Source organism: Triturus cristatus, chromosome 8, assembly GCF_964204655.1.
Source record: "Triturus cristatus chromosome 8, aTriCri1.1, whole genome shotgun sequence".
NCBI classification, from domain to species: domain Eukaryota; kingdom Metazoa; phylum Chordata; class Amphibia; order Caudata; family Salamandridae; genus Triturus; species Triturus cristatus.
In genome coordinates this window covers 983,584,660-983,612,651 of record NC_140591.1, presented here as the reverse complement: position 1 = coordinate 983,612,651, position 27,992 = coordinate 983,584,660, and positions in this window count along the sequence as shown.

Below are 27,992 nucleotides of genomic sequence, written 5' to 3'. Positions count from 1 at the left end.
TGGGGACAGGCCAGCCAAGATGTCCAACAAGGAGCTCTGCTCCGAAGAGTCACTGGCCTGTTTTGAAGAAGAAAGAACAGACATATGCTTCAGACTGTGATTGCACACTTTGTGTATCCTATCTATACCTGCCTTTTTATCCTAATCTGTCCTGACTTTTCAGACCTTCCAGTGCTAGGACACCTTCCGATGTCATTATAAATGAACGTCAGTCACTGGGTAAGGGATCAAATATTATCATAAAACCAATTCCATCTAAACTCATAGGAACTTTGCCCCTGTCTGCGTGAGAAGATATCTCCAATAACGCTTTGTGCTTTTTGGCACTATTTCTCACTATAAACATAAAAATTCAATAACTCCAGTTCTACTCATTGGAATTTTGTCATTTTGATCTTGTTCAATTTAATTTATTCGGTTCTATTTTTCTAACTTGGTGCGGGATTCTTTTTGCATGTTTTTTTCACTGTTTTAGTGTTTGAAGTGTTGCACACATACTTTCAACATTGCCTCTAAGTACAGCCTGGCTGCTCTGTGCCAGGCTATGAGAGGGTGAGCACAGGTTCATTTAGGGGTTGCCTGTTTTTGAGAGATTCAAAGAGCTTTGAGAGTGAGAGCTATGGGGAGTGGAGTCCATATTCATAGAGAGTTCACTCACATAAATGCAGCTACCAAGGATCCCCACGCCGATGCAGTCGACTGTAATGCTTGTGAACTCATTGTTGAATAATGCCCTTTCACCATACACAACCTATGCTTCTTAATCCTATGAGTGGTCACTATTCAGAATGTTTAGATCTTGTAGGTGTACCTTTCACCATTTACCTTTCTGAGCATGGTTTTTGCGCATGAAAAAAGCACATTACTTTTTTTTACAGACAGATGGATACAATTGCTAAATTTGTATTTCCAAAATAACTTCCCTACCCCATCAAAGGTTAGGATTGGTTCCTGTAAGTTGTATAACTCCCTGTCAACAATCACCAGTGCTCCAGTTCAACCAAAAGAATTTAAGGTATCAAAGGAAATAAGACCATTACTATTTTTGTAAGTAACCAGCTATGAATCCAGAGAATAGTTTGTTAGGAAGGTAACCTAATGTAAATGGAAGCCTCCATCCTTATGTTTAGGACCTAAGCTCTCCTGCCTGTAGGCACTGGCTGTTTTATCTTTGCAAAACTCTACTTTTGTACAATCAGGCCTTCTGCGACCAATTTCTAATGCATGTACTTAGTGTTTCAGATGAACCCTTTGCTTCCTTTGGTTGGAAAGTACTTGTCACATTCTTAGGTGAAATCAAGACCATCATACTTTACTTGTTAAATACACAACCTGTTGTGGAACTAACATAGCCAATTTACAAAAGCATTCAGGTGTACCTGAGATAGTACTCCTAGCACTACCCAGGTACTGGTAAAGGCCTTTGTGAATCAGCCTATTGTCCAGAATAGAGATGAGTTTGGAAAAATGGCTTGCATGGGTGTCAAAAACGAATCATTAAAGAAGGAAGCAGCAAGCATTAATTTAGGGTAAGTAAACCCTATCAGCAAATTATCTTACCTCCCTACTTCATTCCTACGAACTCCCTTCCCTACCCTCTAAACCTGCACACACGGTTGACTCACAGAAACTGTCCTTAATCCAACCCATCCATCCCAATGCCTCTAGAATTACAAGCCACACTCCCAGAGGCATTGTTGAAAATAACCTCAAGAGAGTACCCATCTCCCACAACCAGTACACCTCTACGACCAAGGCCCAGCTAAAAGGTATCCTACTAACCTGTAGATCAGCAGCACGTCATGCCGCTGATATAGCTGACCTCATTATAACCAATTAACCCGACCATATAATTTTAACGGAAACCTGGCTAAACTAATCATCCATGCCCATCTTAGACATATTAGTTCCCCCAAACTATTACATCACAAGACTAGATAGACTTGATAGGCTAGGGGGTGGTATTGCCTGCATTCATAGGAACCGCTCCATCTCCCCGGAGTTCTCTTCCTGTGAATACCTTTGCCTAGACATCAAGAGCAATAACAAGCAAATATGCTCACTTCATTCATTCTACCATCCCCCTGGTAATAACCTTACCTTCATCGAACACATAATGGATATTCTAGCCACAAATTTCGGTCAACAGAATACTCAGATCTTCCTGGGGGACTTCAACCTCCACTGGAATGATCTTGATGACCCAGAGTTCAATAGCCTCAAACATTTCCTGTTCTCAACTTGTCCCAAATCTATGATAGCCCCACCCACGAAAAAGGTTCAACCCTTGATCTAGTAATTTCCAAAGCAGACTTTACCCAGCTGGAATCGATTCTCCCCTGCGACAGGTCCGACCATCACATAAACACTTTCCATATCAAGGAAGTAGTTAAACTACTCTCTGTCCAACCTACGAGAACGAAAATCTGGAAGAAGAACCTAGAAAACGTCAATCTTACCGCACTCGCAACCGCTAGCCACATCTTCATGCCCCTACCAGATGGATTAAACGATGTACATGATCTAACCAATCACTACTTCCACTCTGTGAACAGAGTACTTGACAACTTAGCTCCCCTACAACTGAAAAGAGTCACCACAAAAGACTCAAACCCCTGGTATAATGGTAGGCTTAATGAAGACAGAAGATCATTGAGAGCAATTGAAAGACAATGGAGAGCTGCTCCATCCGCTGCCCACCACAAATTACTAAGAAGCACCAGAAATTCCTATTACAGAAAGATTAGACGATCAAAAGCTGACTTCATATCTAAACAATTAGACCAAGCTAAGAATCGCCCCAAAAACCTATTTGAAATAATCAAAGCTCAATCTAAGGGTGTCTCCCACTCCCCCCAAGCTAATCCTGAAACACTCCCCAATTGCGAGGAACTTGCCTCCTTTTTCACAACAAAGACTGAAAACTTAAAGACAGACCTACTTAACGATCTATTATCACAGACCAACCCACACATGAACCCCTCACTGACCACTACAGGGACCCCACTTAATTGCTATGCAAAGCTCAACCTTAAGAACAACCCTTCCTGGTCCACCTTCAACATCTACAGCGAAGAAACTATCTTAAACACGCTCACGCTCTGAATCCCTCCAATTATTTCACAGACCCTCTCCCAGCAACACACTTAAAGGGCTTCATTCCACTGCTAGTGCCCCTATGGACCAGGATTATTAATACCTTTCTTCAGCAAGGAACCATCCCAGACATCCTCAAAGGTGGTCAGGTATCCCCCATCCTAAAGAAACCATCAGCAGATCCGTCAGACCTTAATAACTATCGCCCAATATCCAACATCCCGACCCTGGCCAAACTACTCGAAAAATGTGTCCACATGCAGCTTAGTAACCACATAGAACACTTCAACCTGCTCGATCAATTCCAACCAGGCTTTCGATCAGGGCACAGTACCGAATCAGCCATGACCCACATAATAGATGACACCCTACAAATATTGGACCAAAATAAAGCCTGCTTGCTAATCCTACTTGACTTATCCTCAGCCTTCGATACAGTCAAACACGACAACCTATTAGACCTCTTGAAACATAGAATGGGTCTATCTGGAACGGTGCTAAACTGGTTCACTTCCTTCCTCCAAAATAGAACTCAAAGATTCAAAATCAACCAATCTTTATCTAACCCCACCCCAGTCACTTTCTGAGTACCCCAGGGATCTTCCCTCTCCCCAACACTCTTCAATCTGTTTATGGAACCACTCACGGAACTTCTCAACTCCTCAAATATCCAATATCACATGTACGCCGACGACACACAACTCTACAATAATGTCCACTCTCTTGAAGAAATCAAGTCCCTTAACTCAACGCTCCAAAAAACACAGACCTGGCTGGCAAAGACACATTTTAAACTAAACACACTAAAAACAGAATTCCTCTTAATCGTTCCCCCCAACCAAACAACCATCATCCGCGAGTGGATGAAGCACCTAACTGCACTCGACGGTCAACCGCTCATCATTGATTCTGCTAAATCTCTAGGAATAACCCTGGACAATAAGCTAAATATGCAGAAGCACATCAGCGCTGCAAGTAAAGGAACACATTTTCAGATGAGTACCCTGAGAAAACTGAAACCCTTCATACCTGCAAATGACTTTAAACAGGCAGTTCAAACTCTAGTAATTCCCAGATTGGACTATGGAAGTGTTGCTCTCTGCGGCCTTCCCAGATCAACGACCGCTCCGCTAAGAGCCTCAATCAATACAGCCGCTAGATTCATCACAGGCTCCAAAAGAAACTGCCACATTTCCCCAGACCTTCGTGCCCTCAAATGGTTACCTTTCGAGGCCAGAATCCATTTGAAAATCACCTGTATGACACATAAGGCATTGCACCAAAAAACCCTGAGATACCTAGCGGAGAAATTAGTACTATCGGGTGGTAACAGATATACGAGGAGTTCGGATAACCTGCTACTTAAACGTTTCTCCAAGAAGAAAACATACAATCGTACCTTCTCAGGAATGGCTCCTAGGGTTTGGAACGCCTTGTCCCCAGAAACGAGACTCAATCCGTCTGCGGCCTTTTTAAAAAAAGAAGTGAAATCGATTCTCTTGTCCAAATTCACCTGAACTTTCTTATACACTCTTGTACATCTATGCTAGTCTCTAATAGTTACCAGTACTGTATGCATATCATTCATTGTATTACATGTATATGTCAATAACCTGTATTTACCCTGTAAAGCGCTCTGATACCCGCAAGGGTCTGGTTCGCGCTATACAAAACTGTCAAAATAAAAAAAATAAAAAAAAGTGTCAAAATAATGGGGCCAATTTACACAGGTATTTATGAGTATGTAAAGTAGTTCTACAGAAGTGCTAATTCACATACTCATATACCTTTATTGATTGTCGCTATTATGTTTACGTTAAATTAAATAAAGCCCGGTTCTCACCTTCACAATGACCTGGAGGGTTTAGCCTACAAACATTTGGAAAGAAAAGTGTTAAAATTTTAAAATATGAGGATTTCGTGGAGACACCTATTATGCGTAGATTTGTTGAAAACATTCCCTAATGGGCTGCCATTTGAACTATTTTGACCATTTCAAAAAGTCCAAAGCAGATTTTTTACATGCTTGCAAAATGCGCGAATGCAAAAGAATCTACGCATTGTCTGCGCAATACATGACCAATCATGCTGATGCATGTTTTGGTAAGGGCACACATAAATACAAATGACAGAGAAGCAGGGTCGGGATTTGGACCGTATAGGTGTTTAGTCAAGCAGCACATTATCCTGGGTGCTGTGCCACCAGAGATTGAGGAGCTATACAATTACTACACTCTGGCTGTGAAAGAAAGTGTGAATAGATGTATTGCTAAATATTTTTCGTATTGTTTTTTTTAAGCTTGATAAATGTCAGGACCGCCTTATTGCGGAAAGATCTCGCATGCATATTACACCTAGCTAATTGCTGTAACTTGGGTTTGAACATGTACAGGATCTTACTGGAAATAAAAAGAAAACTAACAGAATGTCAATTGCACCACTAAACTGTATACATGTAACTGCCTCATTTCCAAAGAGCATTCAAATAAGATGTGGCACCAAGGAAAAAATAGAACAACCATCATGCAGCCAAAGTGATCTGACCAAGAGGGCAGTATGGTTAGGAAACCTGAAAAATGTCTAATTGGAATACATAAACCAAATTTGCTGTTTTCTAGGAACATTTAACAACCTCTTGGGCAATTTCACTGATGAAGCAAATTCAAGGGCATCAATTGCTGTATTTCATGGTCTCTGAAGGTAACGTTCGCATCTTGATGACTGGGGCAAAGGTGTAATGAAAATTAGCCATGAGCATATGAAGTCTGGGGGGTTTCAAAAGAGGTTAGTGGAATTTAGCGCCCAGGGCAGTCGCGCTTCTCCTCTTTTCAACTGTGTACCAGATAAGATTGCATTCTTTACAGCAGGATTAGTACACGAGCCACGCAAATATAGAGCCCATCTAGCCCTCAGCCCACCCACTAGCAAGAAACTGATGATGGTTAAGGAACACATATGTGCTGCTCACTGTTCCTCCATCAGCACTATGTGTTCACTAATTAATGCAGTTTCAATAATGTTAATGCTGCATATAAGTTCTTGTTGCGCATCTCTGAAACTATAACTGCATAAATCAATCGTTGAAACTATTGTTGTTTTTCTTACAATTTGGTTATACTTTTAAGAATTGCTCAATTGTTAACTGGTGAAACATTGTTATATGTCACCAACAGTTAAAGTACTCAAGCACAATTGAAGGGCGTGTCACAAGACTGCATTAGGAAGCCTTCAGTACCATGCATCAAAGGTAGTGAAGGGAGCATTAGATGCCTGCACAACCAGTCTGGAAACGTCCCACTCCAGTGAGAATGACTGTGGCACGGTCCGCAGTGTCAATGCGAGCATTCAACACCCACAAGGAAAAAAACGCATGCGACATGTACAAGTTCTCACCATTCGCAAGCCTGTGCACGCTGCTCCTTCACCAACTGCCGTGCCTTGTTTTCATCTCAACCTGTGCTTACCACGGGTGGGGCAATCGGGACTGTACGAGGCCTCCATACGTAAGACTAGATTTCGTGAAAACCAGGGCTGGTGCTAGCCCGCATGAGACAAGTGAGGACATATAAGCCAAAAACTAGTTGAAACAAGCATTGGCCTCGCGACCGTGAAAGTGATGCGGCCGCGCGGCAGTGAAAGTGAAAGTGGGACAGTGATCGCGAGGAAAGCCAGATGGCGGCTGTGCACGTTCACGCGCGCGTAACAGGAAGCCTTAGGCCACAAGCAAAAGCTTGTGGTCGCATTTCTAAAGCCCCCACTCACTAATTGTCTCGCCAGACCAACGCATGCGCTGGCTCAGGCAAGACCTAATAAAACCACCATCACGCACTGCCTGAGGCTGCGAGTAGAATGGGGCCACGAGAGTATCCATGTTTAGGTCAGGCAAAACCATCTGCTGTGAAAGCACATGCCTCCCTCTAGGCATGCGGTCCGCCAGCAAAATGACAGAGTGACAGAAAGGCAGAATGGCAGAATAGCTTGTGCAGCTGGATGTTTATCAAAACACAAAATTATCTTCTGACATACATATCATGGGCGAAATATCGTTTCCAAAAATTAATAACCACAATTAGATACTTTTGCAAACGATATTTGGAACATTATTTTTGACAGACAATTTTTAGGTCACGATATTCTAGTACCATAACGTCAGGCTGAAGGTATAGGGATGTGTTAGGATTTTTAATGCAAGATAGTTGCCTTCTCAGTTTTGCAGGAAAGGAGAAGTTCCACCGCTTTATCTATTTTGAGGTGAGGAAAAGCATAACCATGGTAGGGGTCAGGGATGCCAACATCCAAACAATTTATCATTGAAACACGTAGGGGCAGATTTATGAGCCCCTTGCGCCTCATTTACGCCGCCGTTGCATCACTTTTGTGATGCAGCGGCGGCGCAAATCCTGCGCCATGCTGCGGGGTATTTACAACGTGACGCATCTGGCAGATGCGTCACGTTGTAAAGCCCTGCGCCACATGTAGGCGTTCTGGAGCAGGGGGGGTCGTTCCGGCGCAGGATCGCCTCCTAAAAGTGGCTGAGCGAAATCTACAAGATTTCACTCAGTCACTTTTAAGGCCATGCTGCGTCAAAACCCTGCGCCTGCTTGAAGCAGGCGTAAGGATTGACGCAGCATGTAAGGGATAGGACACCCACGAGCCTTGCTGGAGCAATGCGCCGCCTTTCCGACAGGAGATGCGTCACGCATCTGCCCATCCGAGTGCCACGGTGCGCCGCATTGTAAATGCGGCGCATCAACGCACGGGTGGGCAGATGCGTCGCAACTCTTCTGGCGCATCTCTGCTGATTAGCAGAGATGCGCCAGACGTCATAAATCTGCCCCGTAGTCTTCGAAAAACATATATATTCAAAAACACGCCTAATTTTTCTCCACACTGCTCTTATCTTTTAGTGTCAGCACACAACGGAGTAAATCACGCGACAATGCCCTTCGTCGTTCTTTTCCCAGACAAATTTGCACACAGGCCTCAACCACACATTAAATGTTACATGCAAAAAGGACGCTTTTTAATTGGAATTAACAGTTTGGAAATGATGCCCTTGGAGTTCTTTCTCACCCAAAGCGCTGCCCCAGAATGCCGCGTTTTTGGTAGCAGTCAGTCAGTCGCCAGGCAAGTTTTCATAGCTTCCCCCACCCAGCCCCCTCCGTGATTGCTGTGTCCTCGGCCTGCAGTCACGCTTTATCGCGGTTGTGCCCTGGCTGATAAGAAGCAAAGAAGCTCCCTGAATTAATGAGCTCGATGGCGCTGGTATGCTGTCAGAAAGCAACACACCGCAGAAGCTGCTGTAGCTTATCAAAGTAACACAAATTGTGTTTGCAAGAATTCAGATCAAAGTAACTCTCGCCAACAATTTTGAGATTCAGACTTTTCAAATCAAAACTACAATATAATACGCCCAACTATCAGTAATGCTTACTATAACTCTGCTATATTGAATAATATTTAACATAAAATGTGACAGCATGTTATATCTATTTACATGGCACATATTCTGTCAGTAGTATGGCATCACAGCACTACTCTGCTGCAGTACCTTCTCTGGTTTGAGGATTAAGTCACAGATGTCTAGTGGTGTTTGTGAGCTGTATTAATTCGTAGGCTGTGTGACGATACTTACAGTATTGTTGTTGATAATAAGATATTTTGTAGATGTGTTGGGTGTTGTGGAGGTCAAGCCAAGGTGCTTACATATTAATTGGGTTATTTAGCTTGTGTATTGCCCGGCAGGTCTGTCTTCATGTGAATTGACTAGAGGTACTGACTGTGTGGGTTGGTGATCCTAGTCCTGGTTAGATGTTTACTATCACATGATGTTGAGTGGTGGTGATACATGTGTGTTGATATCCACATAAGTGGTATATTGGTACAGTGCTGGGTGTGTGTGAGGTGCTCTGCCTAATATGTTGAGTGGGAAGTGTGTATGTGTGTTATTTAGTCGTAGGTGACTGAGCACGTTGTCACCTAACTGACATTTTTGCGCTCGCCTACTTATACAGAGTTCTGTCCATGTGTTTTGTAGAAGGTTGTGTTAGTGCAAAATTATTTTGTAAAATATGTATGTTGCCAAAACACCCTTAACCCCTTCTGTGCCACGCCCTTTCCCCCTCCTGTGCCGGCCATTTTATTAGTGGGTGGGGTTCATGACGAGATAGTCTCGTCATGGGCACAGCGCGACCGTGCTCCATGACAAGACTATCTCGTCATGGGCACTGAAGAGGTTAAAAGCCGTGGTACAATGATTTTTCTCGAATACATTATTTCAAGTCTCGGATGAAAATTAGCAGCATGAAGATAAAATGTACTGTCCTTACTAAATTCGAAAGGAAATGATGCCTTCTGCATCGTCTCCCAAGGATTTTGGCTTTGATAAGGGTGGCTTTACTGGCATACCTTTACTCCGGGTACTGAGATGCTGATAAATATCTCCCAGCACGTATGTTGTGCCCAGAGTTTAATTCCATTAGGCAACTCTGACTCTAAGATAAGGCTGCATTTTAGGTGCACTGAAATTGCACCAGAGACCTGAAATTCACAGGTCGCATGTGGGTTAATGTGTGACGTTCCACCATCCACCCGAATGAGTCCAAAAACATAACATTAGTTGGCATTAGAGATGTTGCTGCAACCTGAGCAGCTGAAAGTAACACTTGAAGCAAGTGTATGTCAAGGTAAACCATTTTGACACGTTGAAAAACATACCTTTTACATTAAATAACTCGCATGAAGTACTGACTAGGAGCTTGCAAGCATGAGTGCATAGTGATAAAAGTAAGACATGCAAACTACTGAATGAACATGCCTCTACAGTGACAAGATTCAAAGGCCTATCTCTGTAAAGGCTGTCATAATCTTTGTCCATTGCAAAGGCATGCTTAGGAAAATAAGTCATATTGTCCATAAATTGCTTTTGGGAATTACTGGAAAAACCATCCCTGCAGATGAACAAAAATTCTAAGAGATAGGTGAAGGTGGATTTTTGGTAAATATGGTTCAATAAAAAGTAATTAATCTATGCCTCAATACTCGATAGCCATAAGCTTCTCAGACTCTTTCCCTAGTAGTGACAGTGATTCCCAGCTCTGCCGAACAGGCTATCAGGGAAGAACAAAGGATCTAGGGTAACAGATCCTCTTTTGGCACAGTTCTGACAGGAATGCAGGGGAAAGAGGATAATTACCAGATATCCACCTCTCTGTCAGAGAGGATTAAGTCTTGACCTACATTCGTTTTTTTAACCATGCTTCCGAAGTGTTTCCCAACCAGCTGGCCTACTGTGGCCCTAGAGACATAAAGGATCAGGAGGTCTGCAAACCAGTGGGACCTGGAACTTGTGCTGGAGCCCTGGCTAAAGGGCATAAAGGACAAGAAGGGCATCTTTGCAAAGAACCTTAAGGTCAATGGGAACTGTGATTTGTGATGGAACACTTTTTTGATGCCTGTCCCCTCAAGGTATATGTGCTACAGTGTCTGGGAAGTTATGCCCTTCAGTTTGCAAACTTTAGGAGTGACCAAGAGGAAGATATTGAGAAACCTGGAGGCCTGGGAGCATTTGAATTTGCAATCCTGTAAAATAGCTGAAAATTCCCCCGAGCTTTCCCCTCACCCTGGCCTTTGTGAGCAAAATTTGTCCATAACTGTTTTGAGTTTTGGTGCAACAGTGACCTCTGGTAGCATTATTTCAAAAGAGTATATTGCGCATGGATTCCACCTCTTTAGTCTACCAGGATTCTTCGCTTATGACTACCCTGTTATTGAACCTTTACTGTGGGTGAGTCCCACTACCCGAGTCTCGCTCACAGTACTTCAGAGTAATTCGACTGAGTGTGTTTACTGCCAGTGTCCACTTATAAGCTGAGCAGCTCGGGCAAGGTCACTGGGCTGTTTGCATGTGAGAATGTGGATACGTATGCGCACATGTGTGGGCTTTATGTGTGAGACTACCATTGTGAGCAAGCCGATAATTGCACACTGGAAACTGGTGCAGAAGAAACAGTGCAAGGAGTGGTGCTGTCCTGGGGTAGGCCTTATAATATTAGTGGGCATGGCATTCATAGAAGGTTGGTAGCGTTTAATGGGAAAATCTGTAGTGCCTTTACTGTATTATACATATAGGTGAGCTGTGCCCTAAAGGGCAGTTTCATTCCACTTAGATCTACACAGTCCAGCAAGGTGTCAAACTGGGGTTTGCAGTTTCCAACACAAGTAATCAGCATCCAGTGGCACTCCAGTAATTGTCAAATTTCTCTGTCTCTTCTCATAATCAGACTCCAGGCCTTTGCTCCCCTCTACTGGGCCAAGTTAATTTCTTCGGCTCCTCAGCAGAGAGAACAAAAACCTCCCCAAACAATGGGAGCAATTACCAGTGGATGCTCAGTTCTCGGGAAGAAAGGGGTGTGGGGGAGGAAAATCTGCATCTGATGGGTAGCTTGTCACACACTGCACCTTGGCAGGGCAGCCCGGGCCCAGTGAACAAAAGAGGAACCACAGACATCTGGAGCCAACACAGGAGGAATTGCAATTGAAGTTTTGATGGGAAGGTATCTCGCAGAAATGTCAGCTAGGATAGGGGCATGGCAGCTGAGGCCCTCAGAAGAGCTCTTCTGAAAGAAAAATTAACAGTGCTATGTTGAATTGTCCTATAATGAGGGTTGGGATAGGGGTAGAAGGGGCATTTTAGGATTGACCAGCGGTGCCTGACCTCTAAAACATTCCACTCTACCTTAAAAAGATATTAATAAAAAAGGATTTGACCGTAAACCTGAACAGAGAAACCCGACAGCCAGTGCATGGCGATCTACTGAGAATCTCTAATCTCCCCTGGGGAGGGCCAAACCACTGAGGGGGGAAGTGACATGCTTTTGAAACGTATTAAATAATTTACACAAGGAGGTATGTCTGTGTCTCCCAAAACCTAGTCTTGGCCTCGAGGACCCCATCCTCTGTGGTCCGGCACAGTAGTGGTAGGTCCTGGGACCCAATACTCAGGACCTAGGACACAAAGGAGACCATCCAAGCTCTCCCCTTCCGCAAGATGCCAATGATGATGGGAGAGCAAGTGAAAAGTTGTTCCCACAGCTACAGGAGCTACATTTGAAGATGCCAGCTTCCGGAGTTAGCCACTCAATAAATATAAATATACTCCTTCTTATAGCATGATGCTACGTTTGGTATGGGTGAGGGGTACTGTGATTATGGGCTTCAGGACCCACTAGAGATGAAATGTGATAAAACGATGTCACCAAAGGTATTTCCATCTACCTGAATCTATATATATATGTAATTTAATGCATACTGTTTAGTAGTGTGCATGTACTCTTCCTTTTTATAAAGACAAAACACTGAATGGGCAATAATTTATTGACTAATATTGTTGCTTGGCACCAAATTGAGATTGCTAGACCACACCAGCTCCTCTGAGTATGCCTTGGACTGCTTTGCTACTAGTGAGAGAGTCAAGTGCTGTAATGGGGTATTTGGTCCCCAATGGGGCCACGTCCCCAAGCAAACGGGGAAGTGCACTGCAATGATCTGTATTATGGAATGAGCCGCCGATGCTTGTGCAACCCCTTTTGTAATGCCTAAGTAACCTGGTGGTGCAGAACTCAGTCATAGATGGCCAATGCGCTCCTGGGGTATTTAGTGTAATAAGGTGCCTAGCGTAACAAGTGCAGTGCCAGGTTTACCAAGAACAAACCAGGCAGAGATGTTGCTGCCCTAAGCATTCCTTATTGACATCCAGTGGCGGCCGATACAGGTAAGCGTGGTGGGGTGGGGGGGTGGTGGCGTGGTTTGTTGACAGACGACGAAATAGGTATAATTAAATAAATAAAAAATACTATTCCTTCCTCTGTCGACTTTCACACCTGCTGTGCCCTGACCCGTCTCACCACGCTTACCTGTGCCGGCCGCCGCTGTTGACATCCTCCTTCTTAATAATCAAAGTGTCCACACAAATCTTTAGGAGTGAGCTTCGGTGAAGCTTTTTAAGCATACCCTAAAATTAGAGCAAATGTTCATGCGTTTTATTGAGGATTAATGTGCTTGCCTTGGCCATCAAAGCCACAATTGGAAGAAGTTACCAGATAAAATGTGACTAAATATTCAAGAAGTGTAGACCTTCGCCCTGAAGTCATTCAGTTACGCATACGATTTTATGAGAAAAAAGCGCGCGAACGGCTCGTGCTGCCCGAGAAGCCCATCTGTGGAATGCAGGAATAAAAACGCGCTGGGAGATGTTTGGAATTACAAGACGCCTGAACAATACGAGCAGGCTTCAAGCAGGAAAAAACCCCACGAGACTTTCTCAGCAGTGTCAAAGACAGCCTGTCCTCAAGCAACACCGATAATTATGTCTGTGTGTTTCCAAGTAATGACTATAATAACAAGTACAGAATGACACTAGCAAGCAATGCATGGGGCCAACTTTGGCAGCATGAAATAGGAAAATGTAGGCCACCAATTAAAGAAATCAATGGCAGGAAGAACGTTTTACGACCAGAGGGTGACTCAAAAGAGGAAGAAACATAAAAAATGCTTTTGAGTAAAGCAAAATAATTGTGTTATTAAAGTACAATGAAACCAATCAAGTTAACATGTAGCCGCAGCATCTAAATGTCTAAAATGTGTAAGCAGTTTAAATAAATGTCCTTTTGCCGCATAAGATTGCATAGAAGTCATTTCACATGAAATGACAGTGCACAGTAGCTGGTGGAAGTATAATGGACACCACGGTGGAAAACACATTAAAACACAATTGATTAAGTCCAATCATGGACGGGAGAAAGGCATGCAGATGACATGAATTTATGTTAGGAAAAAAAACAATTTCGGCGAGCTGCGCCCAACAAAACGCGCAGACGTCATGATTTAATGTAAAAATAAATAAAAAACGAGTTTAGCGAGCTTCACGCGGAACCCGCAAGTGGTTGGTGTGGCCCCATTGTGTAAGTGAAAGTGCACATAGCGAGCTACAAAAACAAACAAAAAGTGGCCCCCATTGCTAAAGCTCGCGTCCCACCAGTGGTGTTTACAATAATTAAGCAAAGAGTTCTTACTAGGGGCTAATACAAGCTATACAGTAAGGACACGGTAAAAGGTCCAGTCCTGATGAGAGGTAACAAATGAAGACAAGGCGGTACGAAAGAGGGACTAACAAGCTTATTAACGAATCAGAAGCCAGCATTTACGAAGGACAGTGACACAAGCCAATTAAAAATATGGGTGGAGAGTAGGCGGAGCTTCAAGTCCACACTCCAATACAGCAAGCCTCGCAGAGCAGCCCATGCGCTGCCCAGGCTCGACCTAAAAACACATGCCTGACTTGTTCTTTTATAATACTGCCAATGCAGACACACAACTAAATGTCTTAAAATACCTGTTTTCTCTCTTCCTCAGTGGCATTTTTTTCCAAAGAAGAGGTGTACCTTAATTTACAAACAAGAGTGGGCCTTGCAAAACATTATGCCCGGGCCACATAAAATATTTTGGGCCCAATTCAAACGTGTAAATTTGATCATAAACAGAAATTTACATTAGAATTGACCTCTGTTTCACCTGCCAGGAATTTTCAAAGGGATTCATGGCAGGTGAAAGCCCATTTACGAAGGCAGAAGTGCAGAGAACTCTTCGCTCTATATCCCACTCAAGTGGTGGGAAAAGGGCTTTCCGATGCATTATTTGCTTTGAAAGTTTGTGAATTTGGGCACTGGGTTAGATATTTGCTCCAGCGCAGGGCTAGAGTAATGCAACTTTCAAGGTGGGAAGGGAAAAGGATCACCACCCTATTTGTTCTGGGTGCACGCAGTGTGCTTTCTCTGTGTGGAAAAAAGTCTTACCTTTCAAAGATAAAATTATTTAAACAAAAGTTCCTTTGCACAGGGGCTCCTATTCTCCCTGCGGACGTTCTCTGCCAAGGAAAACTCCAAAGAGGAGAAATAGTAGTCCACAAGTGCAGCTTTCCAGGCATACCACTGGGAATATTTGTAAATTGCGAAAAGTCATACATTTGCCCTCATACATGGTGTGCATCTATGCATGGACATTTACAACTTTGTGTTTCGTGCCCTTTGACACACCTGATATAGACTTCCATGAGCAAGGATGTGGCAAGGATCCCTGTAAAGTATGACATTTGATCCCTTTGAATGGGGTGGCAAATGACACCTTATAGGGCACAATACAACCTTGTACCAGATATGCTGATGACTATATTTGGGCTTTATTTGAATATTAATAAAAAAAGAACCACAACAAAGAACGGTTTATACTATTTGGAGGATGATGGATTGTGTTTGCCTCGGTGTATCCACATGTGAGGATCAGCAACATTATTTACACGTAGCCATTGAATATTAGAAAACTGTAAAAGGTAATGAGATTGTCAAAGAGTAATGAGAGGGGCAACTGCACTAATTAAAGGGAAAGAAAGGAAAGGGATAAAAAGGTTTAACCAGCTTGAGTTTGTTGAATTTGTTGACCTTTGTATGATTACACCACAGATTGATGTCAAGGGGTCTGTCATACTTGAGATTGCAAAGCACACTGAAATGGGCAACTGCATCAATCAACGGGACAGAAAACTGGAAAGGCATAGAAAAGCACAACCAGCTTGAGTTATTTTTTCTGCATGAGATAAAACAGAGGCAATTGTTGGACTTACGTTTAATTACTCCCTTTGACTAATGTCAGAGGATTTCTCATAGATGAAACAATATAAGACATATTGGAAGACCTAAAAACATGAAGGATGGAGGTTCAGTCACTGTCAGAGGCCATTTTTGCAAAGGGGGAGTGACCCCCAAATGCAATCGCCATCCTTTTTATGGCCTTTTTATAGCCAATGTCTTTAAAGTGCAATGGGACAAGTTCTTGGAGTGTACGTAAAGGTGTGTGGTATTGTTATCTAGAAAATTTGACATTTGCTGGTCTGGGAATTATATTTGGATGTTATTTTCTTCCCTGGCAATGGCCATAGTGAAGTGATAATAGAAAGGACACTGAACACTAAAATCATATGACTGCACTGGAAATCTGTCATGTATTTGCAGGGTTTAACACATCACAATAGCAATCCACTCTTAAAGGGTGATCAGTTTCAATATAAGTATTTCAGAATAAATACATCAGACTTATTGCCTTAGTTGTTACTTTTCTAATAACAGATCAAAACTATGACATCTGGCATAACTTTTCCCATTGAACTAATCAGGTCTATTGCCTGTATCATTGGCTTCTCATCATAATCAACTCAGACCTATTATTTTCGCCATAGGCTTTCCCCAAAACCAGCCATCAGGTGCATAGTCACAAAATTACAACTATGTACAAAGCTACCGTTGTCAAAACCCTAGACAATCACTCCTAAGAGGGCCTAGTGAAGGCAAATATTCTGTCCCGATCGTTTGTAACAAAATACATGCCTACAGGCTTTGACCTGCTCATGACTACAGTTCATCAGACAGTGCTGATGGACTGCATGCATGCTGCTCATTTCATTGGCATTGTAATGGCAATCCACCATTAAAAGCCGATTGCCTTTAACACCTGATTTTCATAGATTGTAAATCATGCCTACTGGCTTTCTCATGAGATTCCAAATAAAACAGATCAAATTTAAGAAATGTAGCATAACTTTTCACAATAAAACAATAAGGCACATACTTTTACCATTGACTTGACACTACAACCTACATAGGCCTAGTGAATTGTGAAAGAGCTGGCAATCATCAGGAATACTTTTATACAAATATATTTTTTTTAAATGCAAAATTACAGTTGCTAAAACAATACGCAACACCTCTGAAAAGTGCCTAACAATGATATTAACAATGAAAATCTTTTGCCCCCAAGGTTCGTCACCAGGAATAACAAACACCCCTGCCTACCATAGTAATCTGTGTGATTTTATGTTCGAAAATACCTATCTACAGCTTATAACACAGAGTGATAACAATTTACTGTTAAAAGCCTATTAGCCCATTCAACATCTTCTAGATGATTACGACTTCTTTGGAAATTGTTTGAGATTAACTACGTGGGTGTTCTGGTTAACAAAGGGCTGGAGGGTATGATATCAGCTAATCTGAACCCCCTACTGGTAACAATGGATACTTCCTCCAATGGTCCTTGTTGCATCTCTCCCTGAGTCTAGGTCGTGAATATGGTACCAGCTCCAAGGTTTAATTACATCTTCTGTATGATCCCACTTTTGATCATCAAAAAAACTCTTCAGGCACTAAACAAGGGCATCAAAAACTTTGTGTGAGCAGGCAGGAAGCCCAGGCTCAAACCTTCTACATTTCTTTCGACACAAGAGCAGGCAGATAGCCATTACCAGTCATGTATTTATATTTACTCGCCCAACACATCTCACAGATAGGATATTTTCTGACCTCCTGTAAGGAAAGTCCCATGTGGTTGTTAGTGGAGCAAGCCGAAGCGCAACCCTTCCTAGATCTCTAAAGTGCTCAAGCTTTCTTCTCCTCCAACACTGACAGCGATGTAGTCCATTTGGGGTGATGCTCATAAACATTTGGGTATGAATGTATTCCTTCACCGAGCAGCCCCAATATAGTCGAATGTTGCCCTCAAGAGTGGTCCTCTCTCGTTTAACTAGCCACAGTGGATGGAAGTGGCAATCAATGTGATTGGTGACCAATAAAATAGCTCTGAGTTAAAATCCTTTGATTCTATGTGTGCAGAGTGTGCTTTGATGGAGCAGCAACTTTGGGATTATCGTCAACTGAGACACTGCTTGTCGAGTATCCCATTCTCAATCCATGCACATCCCGGATATGGTCTGAGACTGCTGGAAAGAGGAGTTTGCTTGTTGGGAACAATACAGACAGTGAGAAAAGGGAAATAATGATAACTTGTTTGTAAGATCAAGTTGAAGGTAAGGTACGGAGAAGGGATCAGGAGCAGGAAAGAAAGAAGGAGAATGTGATTATAGGAAAGACATTTTGAAGGAAGAAAATAAAAGCTAATTTATTTGTAAGCAATCGGAAAATACCATCTCCATGATGTTTTACAAAGCAAAAAAAAGACTAAATACTGTTAACCGTTGGTAAACACTTAAAAACTTCAGAACAAATTGAAACTGAAAACAAGAAATAATTAAACACATCCTGTGTTTGTTTTTTATTGATGAAAAAAGGGAGATGAGTGCCTTTTACTAATCTGTGAATGTTTAACGATTCTGTATAAGTAGATACATTGATCTTATAAAAATACATTGTTTGCTGTAGTTGTTGACATATCTAAATCCTGAGCATACATGAAAATAGACACATACTAAAATCGTCTTTTTTTAAACTAACAGTTAACATTTTCTTGTGGTCAAAAGGGTAACAGTTCAACAACAATGAACCTTTGCTGATCGAGGTACATAAGAGACATTGCATTGGAAGATTAAACAAGCACTGGTAAGGTATCAGTTTCGCCTATGTGATGAATAAAGAGCTGTTTTTATCAATTATTGTCTGGGAGATGGAAAGAGCTCCCTGACAGATAACACAGGGGTGGACAAGATGTGGGCAGCATCCCCAGCTGCCGACTCGAGAGCTGGGGATACTGATTCAAGGGTCAGTGGTGCAATATCCTGTAATTCTATGCAAATCACTTAATCTTTCCAGGTAATACATTTTTGTATAAATATGCTGCAAGAGAAAAAATCAAAAAGAGGCAAAACTTTATGAAAAAAAAGTTCATCCATAATGGATGTTAACAGAAGCAGACGTGAAACAAGCATTAGTAAATGTAGGAAAATATGCTTTAGCCAATAAAAATGGAGGAAAAGTAAGTGGCACGCACAGGAACCAATGAGAAGCGAGGAAAGAGAGGAGGTGGAATGTAAGCCCCTTTTAAGTTTATATTAAAAGATTAGATTTCTCAAGCTGCAGTGCAGCGTTGTGATTGGGGAGCACCCAGGCTCCAATCACAACGCTGCAGCAGCGTTGTGATTGGTTTTGAACATCCTGGTTTGACGCTCAACCAGGGAATGGAGGACTGTGCTTGTTCCCCATGCAGGCTGTGGGAAGGGGAAAGTGTGTATGACAGGTTTTGGCAGCCTGAGAGGGCCGACCAAACAGTCATTGCACACTTGAGTGGGCAAACCACTCCGCCCCTGCCCTGCTCAAAGAGCAGTGCAGCCCCGCCCACTCACCAGCACGCAAAGCAGCAGGAAGCAGCCTAAAATATTAATAATAATGCAAAGTTATTATAATTTTAGGTTTCTGCTTCCCACTTCTTAAAAGCAGTGGGGTAACGCTGGAGCCGCCTCGGCCCCTCCAAGATTGTCAAACAGATCAGTTTACCAAATCCCCTAACCTTGCAGTCAGAGAAGGAGATATAAACACTATTATCCAAGTTAAAAGAATAAGTAGAAATTTGCTAGAAGACATGTCCAGACAGTAGACCTTTTGTCCTTGAACACACAGCAAATGTGTGGAGATTGAAGCTAAATTTTAAGGCATCTTTGCTGCTCATCCCCCTTCCGAACGCCAGCAGCATTATTTTGGGAGCTCTTTGCACCCCTAGTTCTAGCACCTATGGAATAGAGACGTGAAGAAGTCTGTACTGGGGTGTGCCTTCCACGGAGTGTGTAGTTTTGGACCATATATATTATTACAGTGTGTCCTACTTTCAGACTCCTTGTTGATGCGATAATACACATTTCTGTACATTTTTGTGCATTTTTGAGTTTTACTGATGTTAATTTCTGCAATTATGAATTCGCATCTACTGCTATTTCGAAACTTTCTCGATAGGTCTTTTTTATCACCTCCTTTTCTACAGTGCGTGGTGAGGCAGAGTTTCTTGTGTATTCCAGACTTGGGGCAACAGTTCTCACAACCCTCTCCAAACTTCTATAAAATGTGATTCCAGAAGACAGAGATATTTTTCAAAACTGTTACCTTTTTAATCAGAACTTCTGATTAAGTGAAAAACGTGTTCTTTGCTTTGGGGCCCCATGAGAGAGTATGCTTTTCTATGACAAGCAGGGTGCATGAGAGTGGCCTAGGGGACAGTGAAAAGGGAGAGGTAATTTGAGGACTTTCAAAACAGAGAGGGAGAAAGTGTGTGTGTGTGTGTGTGTGTGTGTGTTTGTCAGTGTGTGCATGTAAAAATTCCTGGTGGAATCCGACAGACACCCAAACCTGACTGAAAGCACCGGTACCCAATTATGTATCAGAAAATACATTTATTTGGGGTGTAATACCCCCCAAAAAAACCTCGCCGGGTACTTTACCCTGTCCTGTTCATGTGCTGTACAATCTCCAAGGCGGCACAACTGTGTGTTGTCCTTACAGGGAGAATCAGCCAAAGCGTTTTCAATGCGCAAACGTGGTGGCTCAAGGCAACTCTTACTCACATTTTGATGTACCGTTTTCAGACCGCAAAAATATTCTGCAATGGTTTCATTCCTGTCACTTGTACAAGCTTAAAAACATGAGTACCATTAAATACCACCGCACGTAACTAACATATTTCCCAGGTGAAAGGAGTTGGCAGTGTTTGATGACACTAATGACTTCAAGCAAACACCAGTGATGCAGCACCAGCATATTGAATCAACACGCTGAGCAGATGTCATTTGTGGAGGCAGCTGCCAGCTTAACCCCTCCTTAACCTCTGTTGCCCTGGTTTTCTGCACACAAGCACGGCAAGGAAGGGGCTGACCTGTTCCACATCTTTATAAATATGGTGCAATACTGCTCTCTTCTCACGAAACAAAGTGCAGCAACTTCCCTGGCCCCATTGTACTGGGTTCCTTGTGCACTAGGTGTAAAATTCGAGACCAGTTCCTTTTCGTGCACCTCGAAATGGGGGATACAATTCTGATGGCGCATGTTATCGCATGTGCACTATTTGCTGCACGATTTTGCGTCTGGTTTGACATGGATAAAAATAGATAAACCCAAAGTGGAGGGTGTCCCAGCCCAAAACAAGCAGTCACTATGTCCTGCTCCTTAGGGATCACCAGACTCACAACATGTGTTCTTATAGAACCCTGATGCACCAGCTAATCATGTGGTATGCTTCATCATCGGGTCCTCACCTGGTGTGGAGCTCAACCACCAGGTGGGCTCAACCTCACAGTGAGAGGGAGCACTTTGATATTCTCTATATCCTTGGTGGGATTTTAGGACAGAAAAGGTTAAAATCGTTCCAGGCATCCCTAAACTAATTATTTAATAAGAGGGTCCCTGAACTGTGAAGGAGTGATGCATCTGCAAGCATTCCATGCAAGATCAACAGATAGTTGACCAACCTATTATACAAGGTGAGTTGATCGAAAACTGATGATTATCAACTTCAAGAATCATGACAAGGAAGATTATCCAGGCCTCATGGGAGAAAATGGGGGGCTTGCTGTGATCACAGGTCACACATGCACCAATGCTCTGCGGGGACTCCCAATCAAGCTCTGTGGACCGCATCTCCTGAGTGTGGTGATCTTGCATGGAATGCGTGCGGATGCATAAGTCCATCTCAGGATAGGTTAGGAGCACATGGGTCTTAGAGGTCCTGATGGAATCTGCTCATCATGCAAAGGGGATGAAACATGGAAAAAAGAATTGGGTTAGGGTTCCCTGGAGATATTCTTTTACCCTTTCTGTCCTATGATCACACCAAGAAAACAGAGAACATCAAAGTGCTCCCTCCCATTACGAAGTTGAGTAGCTCACCTGGTGAGGACATAATGATGAAGCGTGCCACATGATCAGCATGTGAGTGAAGGTTCTATAAGAACACCTGGTGAGCACTAAGGAGCAGGGCACAGCTAATGCTTGTTTTGGGAGACACCCTCCACTTTTGGTTTATGTATATCAATTCCAGGAAACTGAAGGCATTCCCCACATAACTGTTGCCTTGCCCCCTGCATTGTTTTTGGTATGGAAAAAATAAGCCAAGCTAAATACCCCAGGATGCACTATTTGAGCCCATTTTGTTATTAGTGCCTATCTCCCTACTTTTACAGGATCTTTTATCAAGAATTATGTTCTTTCCAGATGACAAGCAGAAGTAAAAGGTGGATGTGGACAATATACACACCACATACACCACAGTACTGATTAAATGGAACTATGACACGGTGAACGTATTTATTTTTTGGGAGGTTTTATTTCACCATCACTTTTTAAAGCCATGTATTGGTTCTACTCATGCTTGAACAAAAAGGTAAAGAAAATACTTAATGCAAAACATATTTTGTTCAGTTGTAAGAAATTCCGAAGAAAAATGATTTGGTTCAAAGTTACAAAACACATTGCTTTTGTAATCGTTTGGATAAACCAGCTGATGCTTTCAACTGGCTTTACCAAATTGAGATTGGACCCCTTGTAGATTAGACTGCCCGTTTGTCATGCCTAGCGTTCATCCTATGTTGTGTTTCTATGTGATGACACCTCATAAGACAGTTGCTAGAATACACAGAATTATTGGGGTACTGTAACTTTGACTTTGACCTATTTCAAATACAGTGAGAACTGGTCAAATGTCTCTTATTGGGCTTACTAGTCCTTGCTTTTTTGATGAGAGGGAAGTGATGGCTCGCATCAATCGGTGTGGAGTCACACAATGTTCCTTGCTCCGCTCCGCCACCAGAAACTATTCATATTTCCTTCCAAAGTCTGCAGTGCATGAAAAATGCACAGATGGTGTGATATGTGTGCTCCAAAGCATATGAAATGTAGCAGAATGCTGTATAGTCCGATAAAGCATCTCAGATTATACCTCTCTTCGTAGAACTGCCCACTTCCAAAAGGAGCTAGTGGATCTGTGGTGCAGGTCCAGGCAGCTTGGCTGGCTTCATCATGTTTCATTCCTGTTTTGGACTTTGTAGAGATGGGCAGTTGAGGGTGCTTTCAAAAGTGGGGACGGTATGTGACTTCATTCAGCTACTGAAGTATCGTCATATTCTCATCAGTGTCCAGTGGAGCCTTTCAGAAGACAGAGTGTGAAGGGTATCCGAGAGTAGGCACCTTTTCTTGTTTGTGTGCTGGGCACTCAGCCACCACACACTTCCATTCCCAAACAGCAAGAAATTGTTCAAATTGACTGTCCAGCACTAGCCTTTATTGGTTGACTTTGAGTCCCCTATGGCACTACGTATGCACCGTGCCTCTTGGTGCCTTAATGTTCATAGCACACATGGTATATTAAAGATTTTATGTCTGACCAGTGACATCCCCCTAATCAGATCCTTCCCTGGAAGATAGAATGAGAATCTGCCCGGCAAAAGAAGGTCCTGTTTGTCCCAAACCATATTAGGATCTCAAAGAGTGCTCTTAAGGCCAGGATCAGTGGGGAAACCCTGTGTTACTCTCTGAATCGGAATAAAAAACACTAAGCAAAATTTAAACCATGTATAGCACAATGTCAGATACATAAGAAGAGCTGGCTAGGGCTATTGCTAATGGCTCAAGTATAGAAGGGATCCTCCAGAAATTGGAACTTACAAAAGCTGCAGTAGGAGAAATGGTGGCAATAAGAGCAGCGGAAAAATTCTTAGCCTGGAGGCAATCTTGCTACGAATATAGCGAGCAAGTTGAGCACATGCTTGCCACTAGGAGAAGATAGACAATTGCTGAGGGAGATATATTAAAGGTAAAAAATCAAAATGGGGAAACAGTCACTGAGCCCAGGGAAATAAGTGCGGTATTTCAAAGGTATTATGAAAATTGATATGGGGAAGAGGGGGATAAGGAGACAAAAAACATAAAGGAGTATCTAGCTTCGCTCACTGCTGAGACACTTTCACAGGAAGATTCAGAGGCCTTAGAGGGTATATTTATGGATGAGGAAATTCAAAAAGCCCTCAAGAAACTCCCGTCCGGCAAGGCTGTGGGTCCTGATCAAATCCCATTAGAATTTTATAACATTTTTTAACCGATTTTGGGGGATGATTTAAGACTTGTAATGTGCCAGGCACAGTAAGGGGAAGCATCCCCAGAATCATGGGCAGAAGCCAACATGATCATTTTCTTAAAGAAGGGGAAGCCCTCTACAAGGCCGGATCCTATAGACCCATTAGTTTAATGAACAGTGATACGAAGATTTTTTCAAAAATCCTAGCTAATCGTTTTAGCACCATGATAGGGAAGAAGATCTCACCCCGTCAGCATGGGTTTATCCCAGGCAGAGGAACAGCCGAACATATTTGTAGAGTTATCACTATGTTTGATGGTACCTCCTCCATGGGAGACCCTATGGCACTTATCCTACTTGACGCAGAGAAGGCGTTCGATAGGATTTCGTGGGATTATCTTTGGGCCGTACTCGAGAATGTGGGGGTAGGAAAGGGGTGTATCAAAGCCATACAGACATTATATAGAACTCCTCAAGTTTGACTCCAGTTAATGGGCTGACAGAGCGATCCTATTTTTATCACACGAGACAGGGGTGCCTGTGCTCTCCCCTTCTGTTTGCATTTTATATTGACCCTCTAATCAGAAAAATCGAGGCGAATAAGGGAATTCACCCTATCCAATTGAATGGATTTGAAACTAAAATTCCAGGATACGCGGATGACCTGGCAATAACTGCTGCAAATCCGCTAGTGGTTCGAACGGAAATAGAACATGAGTTTGAACGCATTGGTTTGATCTCTGGCTATCGGCTCAACCGTGAAAATATGCAATTAATAGTCAATAGCAGGCTGTCTTTGTCAGATCCATAGATAGCTGAATGCTATACTTATCTCGGGGTTACCATAACCTCAGAATTGGGTAAAGGTGTGGAAAAAAATCTTGCCCCTGTGATCCAAAAGTCTAAGAGAGAGTTTGATAGGTTCAATAATATGCATCTCTCGATTGTCGGATGATGTAACATTATTAAAAAGATATTTCTTCCCAAAATGTTGCATCTATTTAGGACGATACCCCTAAAGTTTAAGAACCATTGGTTTAAGGAAATGGAAAAGATGATTAATCGATTTGTTTGGGCGCAAGGAAAGACTGGAAGAGCCCTCAGAAACATGTCCTTACCCAGGGAAAAAGGGGCCTGGGCGGTCCTGGACCTAAAATTGTATTACTGGGCTGCGGCAATCCAAAACTATCGAGGGTTACTGGGAGGGAAGGTTGTGGAGAAGTGATGCTCCTCCGGATCCATATGAACTATTAATAGAGAGAGAGGCCCCTAACTGGCTTTTGAGATTCAGTGAAGCCAGCTCCTACAAAAAAGTCAAATTTAAGACCCTTGGTGCAGTAGTAGTGTTCTGGACCAGTATTAGAAATAAATTGGGGCTAGGTAGAATGAATTATTATACTACTCTGTTAGGAAATCCGTCGCTCTACGAGGTATTCCATGATGGGGTTATGTTGCGTTGGGATGCTCTAGGGGTGAAGAAGATGGGGGATCTCTTTGATTCAGACGGTATAATTTCATTTGAGAAGGCTCAATCCTTTTCAATCTCGATCGGAGGGAATTTCTAAAATATCTTCAGATACGTTCCTCTATCGGAAGGAAGAAGGGGGGAAAGCCTTCTCTAATGATCTTGTTATGGAAGCAGTTAGAGACCCAGATGTTTGTACTATTACCCAGATTTATGGCGCTTGAGGCAACTATTGGCTGACGAATCAGATAAGTACTGTGATAAACAGCAGCGGAAACTAAATATTGAAGGGGATGAGTTTATGGCTTCACTCAAGCTCGGCTACACCATATTGAGGATAGCAGGCCTCCAAGTACAACATTATAAATCAATCTTCTCACTTTACTACTAACCCTGGGCGAAGCACTACGCGTAGTTTGCGACGTTTGCGCTACTTCGCACTACGTAAATTGCACTTCGCACAGTGCAAACACGCGTAGCGTGGCGTAGTGTCGCGGTCATTTTTTTGCTTGCTCGCGGTCCTCAACGTCAAGTTGAGGACCGCGAGCAAGCAAAATGACATCCCGGCGAGACTTTTTCCTCGTTCGCGATCAGCAACATCAAGTTGCCAATCACGAGCGTGGAAAATTAACCTCCCGGCGAGATTCTCAACGCGGGGAGGTCAAGTTTCTCATTGTGAGTGCTCGCGATGAGAAACTACCAGTCCGCGTTGAGAAAGCTGCCGCTCGAGTAAAAATCTACTTGAGCGGCAGAAAACGACAGCTCGCACTGTGCAAGATGCCGTTTTCAATGATTGCACAGTGTTGACAAGCATCCGGCACTGAGCAATCATCGCGAACAGCGCACTACGCAGTTCGCTTAGTGCTACGCGTAGCTCGTTTAGTGCAAAGTGCACTTCTCGTGGCTACACGTAGCGCTACTTTGCGAACTACGCCCAGGGTTATTTACTACATGCCAGCTAAGATTCCTCAATGGGGTGGCACGGATGGGATCCTATGTCCCCGCTGTCATGGTGATGATGCAGATATTGTTCACATGTTTGCCTCCTGCCTGGTTTTGGATCCTCTAGAGGGAGCCATAGAAGAATTTCTGTTGCAAACTTTGAGGATTCAAATAAAGCTCACAGCCGAGCTGAAGTTAATAGGCGTTACTAAAAAAGGAACACCACTGGTTCAGCGCAAATTTGTATTTTTAGCTATGGCTGTGGTTAGAATCTGTATCTCATCTGCCTGGGTGGACCCTAGGCCCCCCTCATTTAAAAAATGGCTTATACGTCTTTTTGCTATGTATAATCTAGAAAAAAGGTTTATATGAGAGGAAAGGATGGAAGGCTAAGACACTAGGAAATCTTATATTTGCCCCTATAAATGATTGGAAAACTAGAGCTGAAACTACTCCAGGACAACCTAATGATCTGGGGCCCTCAGGGTAACATATTGATCATGTGTAATTGTCTGCGCATTATTATACTATGAAAGCTATCCATAATGTATTGTGTTCCTCTATTTATCATTTTTATGATTAAGGATGCTTCCTTGTATACTTACTTATCTATGGATACTATTGTACAAATGTATTTTACTGATGGTGAATAAAAAAATAAAAGATCTCAAAGAGTAAAGTCCTTCAGTTTATGGCAACATAGACCATTGCATCCAGTTGAAGCGTAAACTTTTGGATAGAAACCTTCCACCTATTAACATTCTAACATTGATTACTCGGTCAGCACAATTATTATATGGTGTAACTGTGACTCTGTTAAAACTGAGTCAGGAGTGACTACTGTGTTTCATTTGTGCTACTTTTACATTCACGTCCACTCAATAATGATGAGGTGTATCCCACCTCGAGACAGAAACAAAAAAATGCTTTGATGGAAGACCCACCTATCTTCAAGCTGGTCACCGTAATAGGCTATAGTTGCCAGTATCCAGTTTTTTTGTCTCTGACTGAGATGAGGGTGCTGGGAACGTTTTTATGAATTGTTCTTTATGGTCTTTGCTGGCTTGGGACCTCCATCATTCCATTTCTTGATTCTTCCTTTGCCAGTCTTGGGCTGATTGGATGGTTCCACAAGGGAAGGATTATTTGGCATGGGGAGTTAAAGAAATGATACATTCAAGCGGACCTTCTCTTCTCTATGAATGACCTACCTCATATGTGGTGAGTGATCCACTGAATGATCTTTCTCATACTCCTGCCAGTATGATAGTTGAGATCTCGGGAAATGAGATTACACTGAGTAGTTACTCTGCACTGGTTCAAGCGGATAATAAAGTTGACATTTTCACGCATTCTTGGAAGGGTCTAGAGCTAGTAGACTCCAGTTGTTCATTTTTTTCGAGTTTTATTCTTAATATAAATTATAATCTTGCAATGTGTGCTGTGCCAAGACACAGTTTTGATGATTGCACCACAAACATATGCACAATGGGATGATTGTGTAGGTGGGAAAGGGGTGAGCATTTCATTAATCCTGGCTTTATATTGAAACTGTCAAATGTTGGCCTTCACAACTCAGTTATACCTCGGTGTTGGTTGA